Here is an 11,512-nt window from a genome sequence, read left to right as displayed (position 1 = left end):
TATACACACACACACACACACACACACAGTATCTCACAAAAGTGAGTACACCCCTCACATTTTTGTAAATATTTGAGTATATCTTTTCATGTGACATCACTGAAGAAATGACACTTTGCTACAATGTAAAGTAGTGAGTGTACAGCTTGTATAACAGTGTAAATTTGCTGTCCCCTCAAAATAACACAACACAGCCATTAATGTCTAAATCGCTGGCAACAAAAGTGAGTACACCCCTAAGTGAAAATGTCAAAATTGGGCCCAAAGTGTCAATATTTTGTGTGGCCACATCATTTTCCAGCACTGCCTTAACCCTCTTGGGCATGGAGTTCACCAGAGCTTCACAGGTTGCCACTGGAGTCCTCTTCCACTCCGCCATGACGACATCACGGAGCTGGTGGATGTTAGAGACCTTGCACTCCTTCACCTTCCGTTTGAGGATGCCCCACATATACTCAATAGGGTTTAGGTCTGGAGACATGCTTGGCCAGTCCATCACCTTTACCCTCAGCTTCTTTAGCAAGGCAGTGGTCGTCTTTGAGGTGTGTTTGGGGTCGTTATCATGTTGGAATACTGCCCTGCGGCTCAGTCTCCGAAAGGAAGGAGATCATGCTCTGCTTCAGTATGTCACAGTACATGTTGGCATTAATGGTTCCCTCAATGAACTGTAGCTCAAATAAAATAAAATCAAATTGTATTGGTCACATGCGCCGAATACAACAGGTGCAGACATTACAGTGAAATGCTTACTTACAGCCCTTAACCAACAGTGCATTTATTTTAAACAAAAAAAGTAAGAATAAAACAACAACAAAAAAAGTGTTGAGAAAAGAAGAGCAGAAGTAAAATAAAGTGACAGTAGGGAGGCTATATATACAGGGGGGTACCGTTGCAGAGTCAATGTGCGTGGGCACCGGCTAGTTGAGGTAGTTGAGGTAATATGTACATGTGGGTAGAGTTAAAGTGACTATGCATAAATACTTAACAGAGTAGCAGCAGCGTAAAAAGGATGGGGTGGGGGGGCAGTGCAAATAGTCCGGGTAGCCATGATTAGCTGTTCAGGAGTCTTATGGCTTGGGGGTAGAAGCTGTTGAGAAGTCTTTTGGACCTAGACTTGGCACTCCGGTACCGCTTGCCATGCGGTAGCAGAGAGAACAGTCTATGACTAGGGTGGCTGGAGTCTTTGACAATTTTGAGGGCCTTCCTCTGACACCGCCTGGTATAGAGGTCCTGGATGGCAGGAAGCTTTGCCCCAGTGATGTACTGGGCCGTACGCACTACCCTCTGTACCCTTAACGGGAACTATCCAGGTGTCTGGTTCTTTGTGTATACACCCACTCAATTGGTTGGTTCTGATGGAGGTTTAAACTTCATGACAGGTGTCCTGTAAAATAATATTTTTTTGTGTGTTTTCAGGTTGCTGCAACATCTGCACTGTAAGTTCTGTTCAGCTTCTTTTACCACTAGAAAATATTTATTTAAACACTGCAGACTGCAGCACAGCCACTTTTCAAAAATGAGCCCGCTCCCATGCCTCCATGATGATTGCATGTCCACATTTCAGACACTTAATGCCCTGAGTACTCATCTGTCAATATATCATACTCAAGAACATAACAGCAATGCAAAGGAGATTCAGGAACTTGTGACTTTCAAGTGTCCTTTATGCACATTTCAGCAACCTTTTTCTGAGTCTGTACTCCTCAGTCACATAAGAACACACTTAAAAAAGCATGAGACAGTGGTATGCCCATACAAAGGTTGTAACTATAGCACAAATGTATACGCTTCTTTTAATTCCCATAAAAGTAGAGTGCATCAAGCGAGTCTTGCGTCAGACTTTGGTAGTGACATTGTCTATGAACATACTCAGAATCTCCAAGCCACCAACTCTAACGTCGCTATTGATGTGGATGAAGAGTGTCCAGTTCAGAGCACAGAAATGCAGGATGATGAGCAGTGTGATACTTCAAAACTAAAAAATCAGCTCAAACTTAATGCAGCATCTTTATTTCTAAAGATGCAGGCTATCCTTCATGTGTCAAACACAGCTTCACAAGAAATAGTTGATCACTTGAATCAGATCTTCTCTTTATCTCAGCCATTGATCAAGGATGCAATTAATGATAAATTGCAGAGACATGGTCACTATCACAGATTCCACACTCAATGAAGTTGTCAGTGCTGTCATGGACTCTAATGTTGTATTTAGTGCAACCTCCAAAGGTGCAGAGTTGTCCTCTTATAAGCAAAGGAAGACATTTATAGAGCACAACTATCCATTGGTAATGCCAGTAGAGTACCATTTAGAAGCACCTGGTCATACCATCATGTATGTTCCAATCCTTCAAATGATTCAGGAGCTGTTTAAAAACACAGATATCCTGAGCAAGATCAGAGAACCAAGCACTGAGCCTTGTTATTATGTGTCATATCGTGATGGCTCTCATTTCCAGGAAAATGAGGTACTCTCAACAGAAGATCTACACCTGGCAATACAGCTATATATTGATGATCTTGAAATCACTAACCCTCTCGGCACATCAGTCACTTGAGCACTTCCACGCTATCACAGGTTTTCCTCCAGATCTACTACACAATCTTTTGGAAGGAATCGTTCCAGTTGAACTTGCACTTTGCATTAGAGAAATGATTCGGCTTAAGCACTTCACTTTAGAGTATTTGATCCAAAAGATCACATCATTCCCATATCAGCACACTGATAAAGTAAATAAACCTCATCCAGTTCCCAAAACATTCATGACCCGGAAAACAATTGGAGGCAACGGGCATGAAAATGCCACGCTGCTCAGACTACTTCCGTTACTTGTAGGCAGTAAAGTACCAGAGGGTAATGTTGCATGGGAGGTTTTGATGGACTTGAAAGAGTTGATGGAATTAGCATTGTGCCCATCATTTTCTGATGAAACATTGGACTATTTTGTTTGCAAAATCAGTGACCACAGACAGATCCTACAAGAGGCTTTCCCTAAGTTTAGGCTTCGTCCTAAACATCACTATGTGGAGCATTACCCCACCTTAGTTAAGTGTTTTGGGTCCCTGGTGCATGTTTGGACAATGCGATTTGAAGCTAAACATCGCTTCTTCAAGAGAGTGGTGCATGATGCTCAAAACTTCAAAAATGTCTTGAAGACACTGGCAATCAGACACCAACACATGATGGCATATCACCTTGGTTCACCATAGTTTTTCAAACCAAAAATGCAAACATCCAGGGTTGACTCTGTTTTGGTTTCAGCTCTACCAGAAGTAGCTCAGGCTCACATTAGAGGACAAACAACTAGTGACACTGTCTATCGTACATCAAAGGTGACCATTGATGGCACAGACTATACCAGTGGCATGTTTGTGTCAGTTGGAATCAGTGGGGGGACTGTCAACATTTTGCAGACTAACACAGATCTACCTTGTGAATCACAATGTTTATTTTCTCTGTTGTGATTATGACTCCTGATATGTAGAGCATCTTCGATCCTATGAGCTGTCAGCCATACAGGGAAGCCTGTCTATCCACCTGCAATCTGACTTCAATGATACAATCCCACTCTCTGCATACAAGATTGATGGCTTGCTGCTGTTGACTCCCAAGAGGTTCATACAAGTGAGACAAAATTAAGACCACTCACTCTATGGTAAGTAATTCTTCATAAAATCATTAATTGTTCATTTATTGGAAAATGTGCTCAATATAATCAATCATTATATAAATCAACAAACCTGCAAACAACAAACCTGCCTGATAAGTTTTGGAGACATGCAGTGTTTGTTTTGCCATACATTCATTATGTCCGCCAGGGCCTCCTCCGCCCCCAGGCCGTCGAAGCTTAGATTAAGATCGATTTTATGTCCACGAATCGATTGTCTAAATATGGTAATCGGGACAGCCCTAATCAACATACATGACCTGCATTTTGGAATTGCACTCTTTGGTAACACATTCTAAAGAACATGTCTATAATGCATTAAAAGCACAAATATATCTGGCTAATGTTATGGTAGTTATAATGTACTGTGGAACCCAGGTCTCAGATTTTTCTTTCAACCACTGTCACTTTGGCATGGCGGTATAAAGCATTATGAATGCTGAACAAGTTGGAGGTTGTCATTAATGATTTATTAACATTTAGAAAGCCTTATAAATGCACCATAATGTCTGTGTGCTGATGTGTTTTTAACCTCCAAATCTCTTCTTTTATTAAAGTGATGGCAGCTGAAGCCCCACAAAACATGATCCTTCGTGTCATCGAGGCAGACCGTGTTAGAAAATTAAAACTCAGCTCCCGTCCACCCTCTGTTGATGCAGTGATTGAGATTCAGTTTGCAATACAAAAATCCAGACTTTGATGGAAAACTCACTTGCCTTGTTGACATCGAGGAGTTACCACAAAAAGCCTGTGTTCATATTTCAGTTAGACAGGATTCCAGTTCTCTTGCATCAACTGATACCCTTTCAGATGTGTCATCCCCAGAACATCTGAGCAGATGGCCTCCAGGTCCTTTACAAATTCCCACATTTGCATTTGACGTTGAGCTGACACTTAGAGATGGGAATGGTGAATTTGAAAAGAATGAGAGACCTCTTCAGTTGTCAAGGGACCAAAAGCACAATATTTTAGACAAACTGGCATCTACCATATATGGTTTTAAGGCTTACCCCAGTGATAAAGAGATAGCAATGGTGGCTGAAGCTCTTGTGAGGAAACACCCATGTTTAAAAGAAGCAGGATCTGACAATGGATGGGATGGCTGGAAGAACAGCATCAAGTTTAAAATGGGCAATTACAGGACCAAGATGAGAAGGGCTGGATGTCAGGAGGTCGCTGTAAATGCTGGGAAAAGAAGCCGAAAAAACCCTGAGAATGAACCTTCACACTCCAACATCAAAAGGCCTAAGTGTGCAGAGGTCAACTTTCTGCCTAACTTTCCTCAAGGAGAGGATCCCTCAAGCCTTGACCTTTTGAGGCAGGCTATTGTCGAGGAAGTAAAGAAGACTGAGAGAAACCTACCCCTTATTAGTAAGATGATGCAGAACACGTTTGCCTTGCGGACGACAGACTATTGTAATGTCCTGCCCACCGGTGAAAGAGCTAATGGACCTCTGGCCTGCTCTTCATATGCAGTCTGAGGTAAAATCATCATCAATTTAATAAATAAATTCATTTTGTAGGTTATTTTTTCTGTTTTTATCTTTGCTACTGTATGTCACATTGTGTGTAATGTTGCCTAATTTCATTCATCCTAAAATAAATAATTGCTGTTACTGTCCTTTCCTCAATGGAGGTATATGTAGAGTTCCAACGGATAACTAACCAGAACCTACCTAACACTTTCTATGCCGAGCTTGATCGCCACACTCCTCGTTTGATGGCCTTATTTAGACAGAAAGCTTCCAAAACTGAAAAGACTGCAGATGCTTTGGCAAACATTTTCAAAGTCCATGATACACAGGTGATTATACATTTCACAGGTAGTCTTAGTGTAATGTTGGGAGTTTAATGCTTCAAATAAGCTTTTTAATTCCACAATTGCACCAGTCAGCAGGTTATTAGTGGATTTATGTGCAGATATTGGCAATTAATTAATTAATTAATTAATTAATAATTAGTTGGGACTGTTTGGAATTGGGTTTGATAAGTAAACTTGTCACAACACTATTTTAATCTTCTTAGGAATTACATGATGTCCACACAAAGGCGTACCACTGTTCTCCATGCCCTTCCTGATTATCTACTAGAGGAAGTCTCTGGATTTTTCAGAACATGTGTGGTAAGTCCCAGTAAAGAGATATCAGGCCTATTGTACTGTAAATTAACAAATTCATATCTTCATTTCATTTCCAACACACTAGAATTTCTGTATATGTACCAGTGTTTCAACTACAAACCTCTGGCAAGATGTTTATAAGTGTGAAGTGTCATTTTGAGCCCATTACAGCATCAAAAAAAATCAACTGCAAAGAAAATCAAGTAGCCGTCATTAGCCTCACAGTGGAACACATAAAAGTAATCTCACTTTCTCAGCAACGAGAGCACAACGCAGCAGAATGAACAGGAGTCTTTCAGACTTGTGTATTTATTGTTATTTAAATGACATCCAACTAGGGGTGGAACAGTACACAGAAGTCACGGTTCGGTTCATACCTCGGTTCAGACATCACGGTTCGGTTTGGTACAATGGAGGGGAAAGCAAAACAAAAATGCAGAAGGCACATTTTTTTATTGTGCATGTCTCAGGCTGTCCACTGAGCTAGCTGTAACAGCTTGAAGTGTATAAAGTAAGATGTAAACAGTAAACAAGAAGTACCCTGCATCATCTCCAGACTCCATCTGTAACTTGTAAACAAAATAAGACAATCAGCTAGTAGTGTGCTATAGGAGACAAGCGCTGCTCTCATATGTGAATGCACAGAGCAGGGATGTTAAAAGAGCAGCTTCGGTTACACAGAGCAGTTGACGAGTTTTGGTGTTAGCTTCACACGCTAACGGCGAAGCTAACAGCTAACGGCGGAGCTAACAGCTAACGGCGGAGCAAACAGCGAATCAAACGGGCCTGGAGGCCATTTGTGGTCGAGGCGAGAAGGGATACAGCTACGTCCGTGTTTGGTTGTATTTGGAAGGGACTAGTTTGTTTCATGTGGACTCTTCATTTGGACTGGACTGACTGACTCGACATGTAGGCGGGGCTCGGGAGCTTCAGAGCTAAGGGCAGGGCTACAGATTAGGTGTCCCTAAAGAACCGCTTGTCTAACAGTAGTTCCGCATTACATTCATTAATTTGCACTCAAGTTTTATTTATTTTTATACTGTGTATTCTCCGTGTAAATGCATGTACCGTACCGAGACGCCCGTACCATTTCGGTTCAATACAAATATATGTACCGTTCCACCCCTACATCCAACTGTAATCAAAATTGCCACAGCCATTGTTTCAGTAAATGTGATTAGTATATGTTCTCCCTTTTCATTTTTTAAAGGATGATATGGATGAGCCAGACCTGTGGGATGCATCAGTGGTCCTCCTTACAACAGTCAGTGATGATGCCACAAGCCCAGTTCACTACCACCCAGTGAGAGTCTCTGTCGTCCTAGAGGGTGATGTGGTTGTCAATCTCCCCAGGCTTGCTGATGCCTTCCTGGTAATGTTCGGCCTGATTTATGCACTACATCTCAGCTATCCCAAGGGACTGACAAACACTTTTGAGTTCACACAGAAAATCTTGCTTGGTCTTGATGACTCTAAACTGTCACCCAAGCTGCAGACTCTTAAAAATGAGCTGATGTTGTATGTGTAACTGAAGATCCAAAAAGGAGTGGTGGATTCTGATGGCTCACTCTGTTAGAGCATAATCCATAATGAGAATATGTCATGTCAGGTCCATGTTGAATACTGTTCAACTGTTTATGTTAAAGTTGCTGCTCTACTCAACTGGTTTTCAGCCAAATGGCACAAAGTACACACTGTCTTTGTACATTTTAATGTACATTTAATTGTTGTTAAACTGAAATTCAGGGTTGAATTAAGTGTTTATATATGGAGGATATTTTTATTCATAATTCAAATTGAAAGGCCAAAGGGAAAACGAAGCGAGATCAAATTAAAAATATTATTATTTTACTACACTACTAGGAAAAATCATGCCATAATTAAATTTAAAAAGTCAAATTTAAAATGCAAAGCTTCAACTGTCAGCTGGAAGTCGTTTCAGACCCTCCCACCAGCAGTTGGGCCATGCCTCCTCATTTAAATTGACACCTGTCACTTCTAAATGAAAAGCTTAAATCAAAATGTAAAAGGTGAATCTGAAAATGTCAATGTCAAATGTAAAACGTAAAATTCAAAAGATAAAATGTCGAATTGAAAATTATAAAGGGGAAAGGCTAAAATAAAACAATTATATTTTAGATTTTAATTGAAGTATTTCCATTTTAAGCTTTTACATCATACATTTAATTATGGCATGATTTTTCCTAGTAGCGTAGTAAAATAATACTATTAATTTGATCTTGCTTCTTTTTCTCTTTGGACTTTCAATTTGAATTATGAATAAATATATCCTCCATATTTATACACTATGGCATTTTGTTTTTAAAAGGTGTACTATATAGCTTTGGGAAGTACATTTTTATCAGAAAGGAAAGCTCTTCATTGATACATTTTCATAAATAAATAAACTGTCCTCAAAGTTTCAGGCTACTTTACTTTAAAGTAGCCACCTTTCTAGTTGGAAACAGTGTTATGGGGACTTTATTTTCTTCTGAGGATGGGTTGTTTATTCAGTTATGGAAATGGTTAAATACTTTTTATTGTCTTATTAATATTGTTAATTTTGCTTTTCGAGTTTGAATTAATTTTCTAAAACTATACAGTGCACCCTGAAGTTGCTAGATTTGAACCAGATAGCCAAAGGAAGGCTAAACACTGCCTTTGTACATGTTAATGTACCGTTTTTAAATTTTAGCAGTTTTAGTTGTGAAGAATTTACAAGCAATTTGTTTATACATTGCTGCACTGCAAGTTTAGAACCAGATGGCCAAAAGCGTGGCTTTGTAATTGTTTATTTAAATCTCTTTTTAATTCTTAATTATTTGTATTACTATTATTGTTATATTACTATTATTATTAAATAGATTGTTTCATTTTGTGCTAAAAGGCACAGGTGTGGGCAAATAATATTTCTAAACAAATGTTTGGTCACCACCTAAGACTTGCTGATGCCCTCCTGGTAATGTTGTATTAACAGTTTATAAGCTATTTGTGATATAATGATATTTTCTTAATGTAATTTTAGCTTTTCTGAGTTTGAATATGTTCTACTATTACATAGTTCATCTTAAAATATAAACAAAATGCCCAGAAGTAGACTTGTTAATTGTTATTTTTTATTAATGTTTTTTTATTTCATATTTTTTGCTAAAAGACTGGGCAAGAAAAGTTTATACTAAACGTCTGAATAGATTATGTTTTTTTGTTTGACCTTTAAGTCAAGAGTACTTATTATTTTTAAGGCAATCAGTTGCCACAAATATTTTAAGTTTGGTGGTAAATGATTTTGAGTTGTAACAATTCTATGCTTTTGAGTTATGGGTAATCAGAAGATTGATTGAAAAAACGAATAAATGTTAAGTTAACTCAGGATATTTATGTTTCATTTTCATGCTTGAAATTATTAAGTTCTCTTGAGATATTGCAATGAGAAAGATGAATAAATATTCTGAGTAGCATAAACTGAAAATGTTTGAGTTGGCTTAATCAGTACATTTAATTATAATTAAAAATTACATTTAACATGAACTCCAAATATATAAGCAATGATATACTCAAATGTTTGAGTTTATGAACTCAAAAAAACAGTGGCAACGGATTGCCTCACTTTCTTAAAGTTCTGCTTACTTATTCGGGTTTACAGTGATATGTCTGTGCTATGTGCAGGCAGCTAGTATAATTATTGTTTGTGAAGTAAGTATGGTGATTATTATTAAGGTTCTGGTCGTCTGAGATACCAACAAGTAGGCTATACAATATCAAGACATATGTATTTTTCTATTAGTGTATTTGAGTTTGTTCTGTCGTTTCTGGATGATTAAATTGAAATTGCATCCAACTTTATATGGCTTGTTTTAGATATAGTGATATTTGAGAATTGATTTCATTTCAAATAACTGAAAGTGAGAGGTTGTAATCTGAATAAAGGGGGGAAATGCCATTTATTGAACGTGGTGAGACAGTCTTACACATTTCTAGAGAACCAGTTCGGATTTAAGTATAACTTTTGTATGACTGAAGCTTTTAGTGGTAGGTCCAAGCTTAAAATATTTAATCAATTCTGTCCTCTCTATTGATATTCATTTTATAAATAGGCCCGTTTAATTTTGTCTGGCTTGCTGTTCCAAATCAAATGGAATATTTATTTTTCATATCAATTAAAAAACTGTTTGCTAGGTGTAGGCAAGACCGTAAACTGGGATAATACTATAGAGTTAATCAGTGTAATGTGAGGCTTCTTGTTTGCACGGGCAATGTCTCCGGCAAACTCCAGGATCTCAGCAGTCAGGCACTCGAGCACGGCAGCCAGGTAGACTGGTGCGACAGCGCCCACACGCTCGGCATAGTTGCCTTTGCGCATCAGCCTGGGCATCTCGTAATCCATCTTGATTTAAATGTTCATGTAAAATGTGTTCCCAACATTGAAAGAATGTCTGTGTTTGTGTGTGATTTTTTTATTCCAGGAAGATGAAGGGGGTGATGTCCTGCAGGACCTAGCAAAACATGCAAGGAAAATCGTTGTGTACTAACCTGGGATATTTACGTTAAGGATTATGTTTACCAATAGATGACAGTATTGACTCAATACGGGGTTTGCTTTCCGTTATCCGTAGCCGTTCAAATGTCTGACATATAACCGTGCTCGAGAAAGCCACAGGTAGCGTAATGTATTTCAGCAGATTTCGTGCGTTTCTGTGTGAAAAGACACAAATTTATGTGCTCCTTAATTCGTGCGAAAAGACACCAATTTAACCAGTAAGCTACACACAACAACCATAAACGGATAGCCTATTTTTCTTTATTATAGTTGTGAATATACAGAAATGTTGTCTTTATTTAATAATGTTTCAAACATTGTAGTTGTATGCCTATGTACTGTTTGAGATTTTCTGAACATAATTTGTGAGAAAATACACACATTTACGTGGGAAAAATTGTTTTATTACATTTTAGTCATTTAGCAGATGCTCTTATCCAGAGCGACGTACAGGAGCATTTAGGGTTAAGTGCCTTGCTTAAGGGCACATCGACAGATTTTTCACCTAGTCGGCCCGGGGACTAGAACCAGCGACCTTTCGGTTACTGGCACAACGCTCTTAACCACTAACCTACCTGCCACCCATATTAATGTTAACGCTGTTTTCTATGCTTGATTTCGATTAATACTTTGGGACACTGGTGCACTTTTGGTCAGAAAGCCCCCTTTTCCGTGTAGGCAACAGTACACGATTTTCTTCATAATGCATTTCATATTTCGTAGAGTCTAAATTACACAATTTTCTTCATTATTCATTTAATACATGTTAAAGAGGTTAATGTAAAAATAATGAAATATGTCGGCTTTCACTTATGGCACTTCCAAGGCCTTTCTATTGTGGTTATGTCAATCATATTATATACTTAGGCTATTGTAACGCGTTCAACCAGTTAGCAAGTCAGAAATGTCAGTTTCCTAGTACCGACTAGCACTTGAATGCTGTATTATGCCAACTTCACATTCTCGTGGAAAATGGGAAGTTGTAACTCCCACATGATTGTGTTCAAGTGGTTTTGAAGTCGGAACAATTCTTAAACCAATAAGATTGGCAACAACATTTTCACTATTTCTCACTTGTAATTCCTACTTGGAGGGTCATTCAAGTGAAACTTCCCAGTCGGAACTAGTTATTTCCGATAACTCTGATAGCACCCTGAACACGACATTAATATGTGAGATCGACAACAGTAG

The 11,512-nt window shown here is 38.6% G+C and overlaps 2 long non-coding RNA genes across 5 annotated transcripts; both read left to right on the top strand.

Annotated features, from left to right (window-relative positions):
* The first annotated feature begins 1,396 nt into the window (after nt 1-1,396).
* LOC123483406 lies at nt 1,397-4,304 on the top strand. The gene is made up of 3 exons (XR_006658224.1): nt 1,397-1,436; nt 3,483-3,653; nt 4,223-4,304. It is a non-coding gene; the product is annotated as an uncharacterized LOC123483406 (long non-coding RNA).
* A 763-nt stretch (nt 4,305-5,067) lies between these two features.
* LOC123483407 lies at nt 5,068-10,324 on the top strand. 4 transcript variants are annotated; one of them, XR_006658228.1, is made up of 5 exons: nt 5,077-5,147; nt 5,302-5,469; nt 5,691-5,787; nt 6,995-7,156; nt 10,248-10,324. It is a non-coding gene; the product is annotated as an uncharacterized LOC123483407 (long non-coding RNA). The 4 variants fall into 4 exon arrangements; XR_006658227.1 differs by lacking the exon at nt 10,248-10,324 and having other exon boundaries at nt 5,074-5,147; nt 5,312-5,469; nt 6,995-7,498; XR_006658226.1 differs by lacking the exon at nt 10,248-10,324 and having other exon boundaries at nt 6,995-7,498.
* Nucleotides 10,325-11,512: the final 1,188 nt, after the last annotated feature.

Source organism: Coregonus clupeaformis, unplaced genomic scaffold (genome assembly GCF_020615455.1).
Source record: "Coregonus clupeaformis isolate EN_2021a unplaced genomic scaffold, ASM2061545v1 scaf0108, whole genome shotgun sequence".
Lineage (NCBI taxonomy): Eukaryota > Metazoa > Chordata > Actinopteri > Salmoniformes > Salmonidae > Coregonus > Coregonus clupeaformis.
Note: the sequence above shows the minus strand (reverse complement) of the source record. Positions and strands in the feature narration are given on the sequence as shown.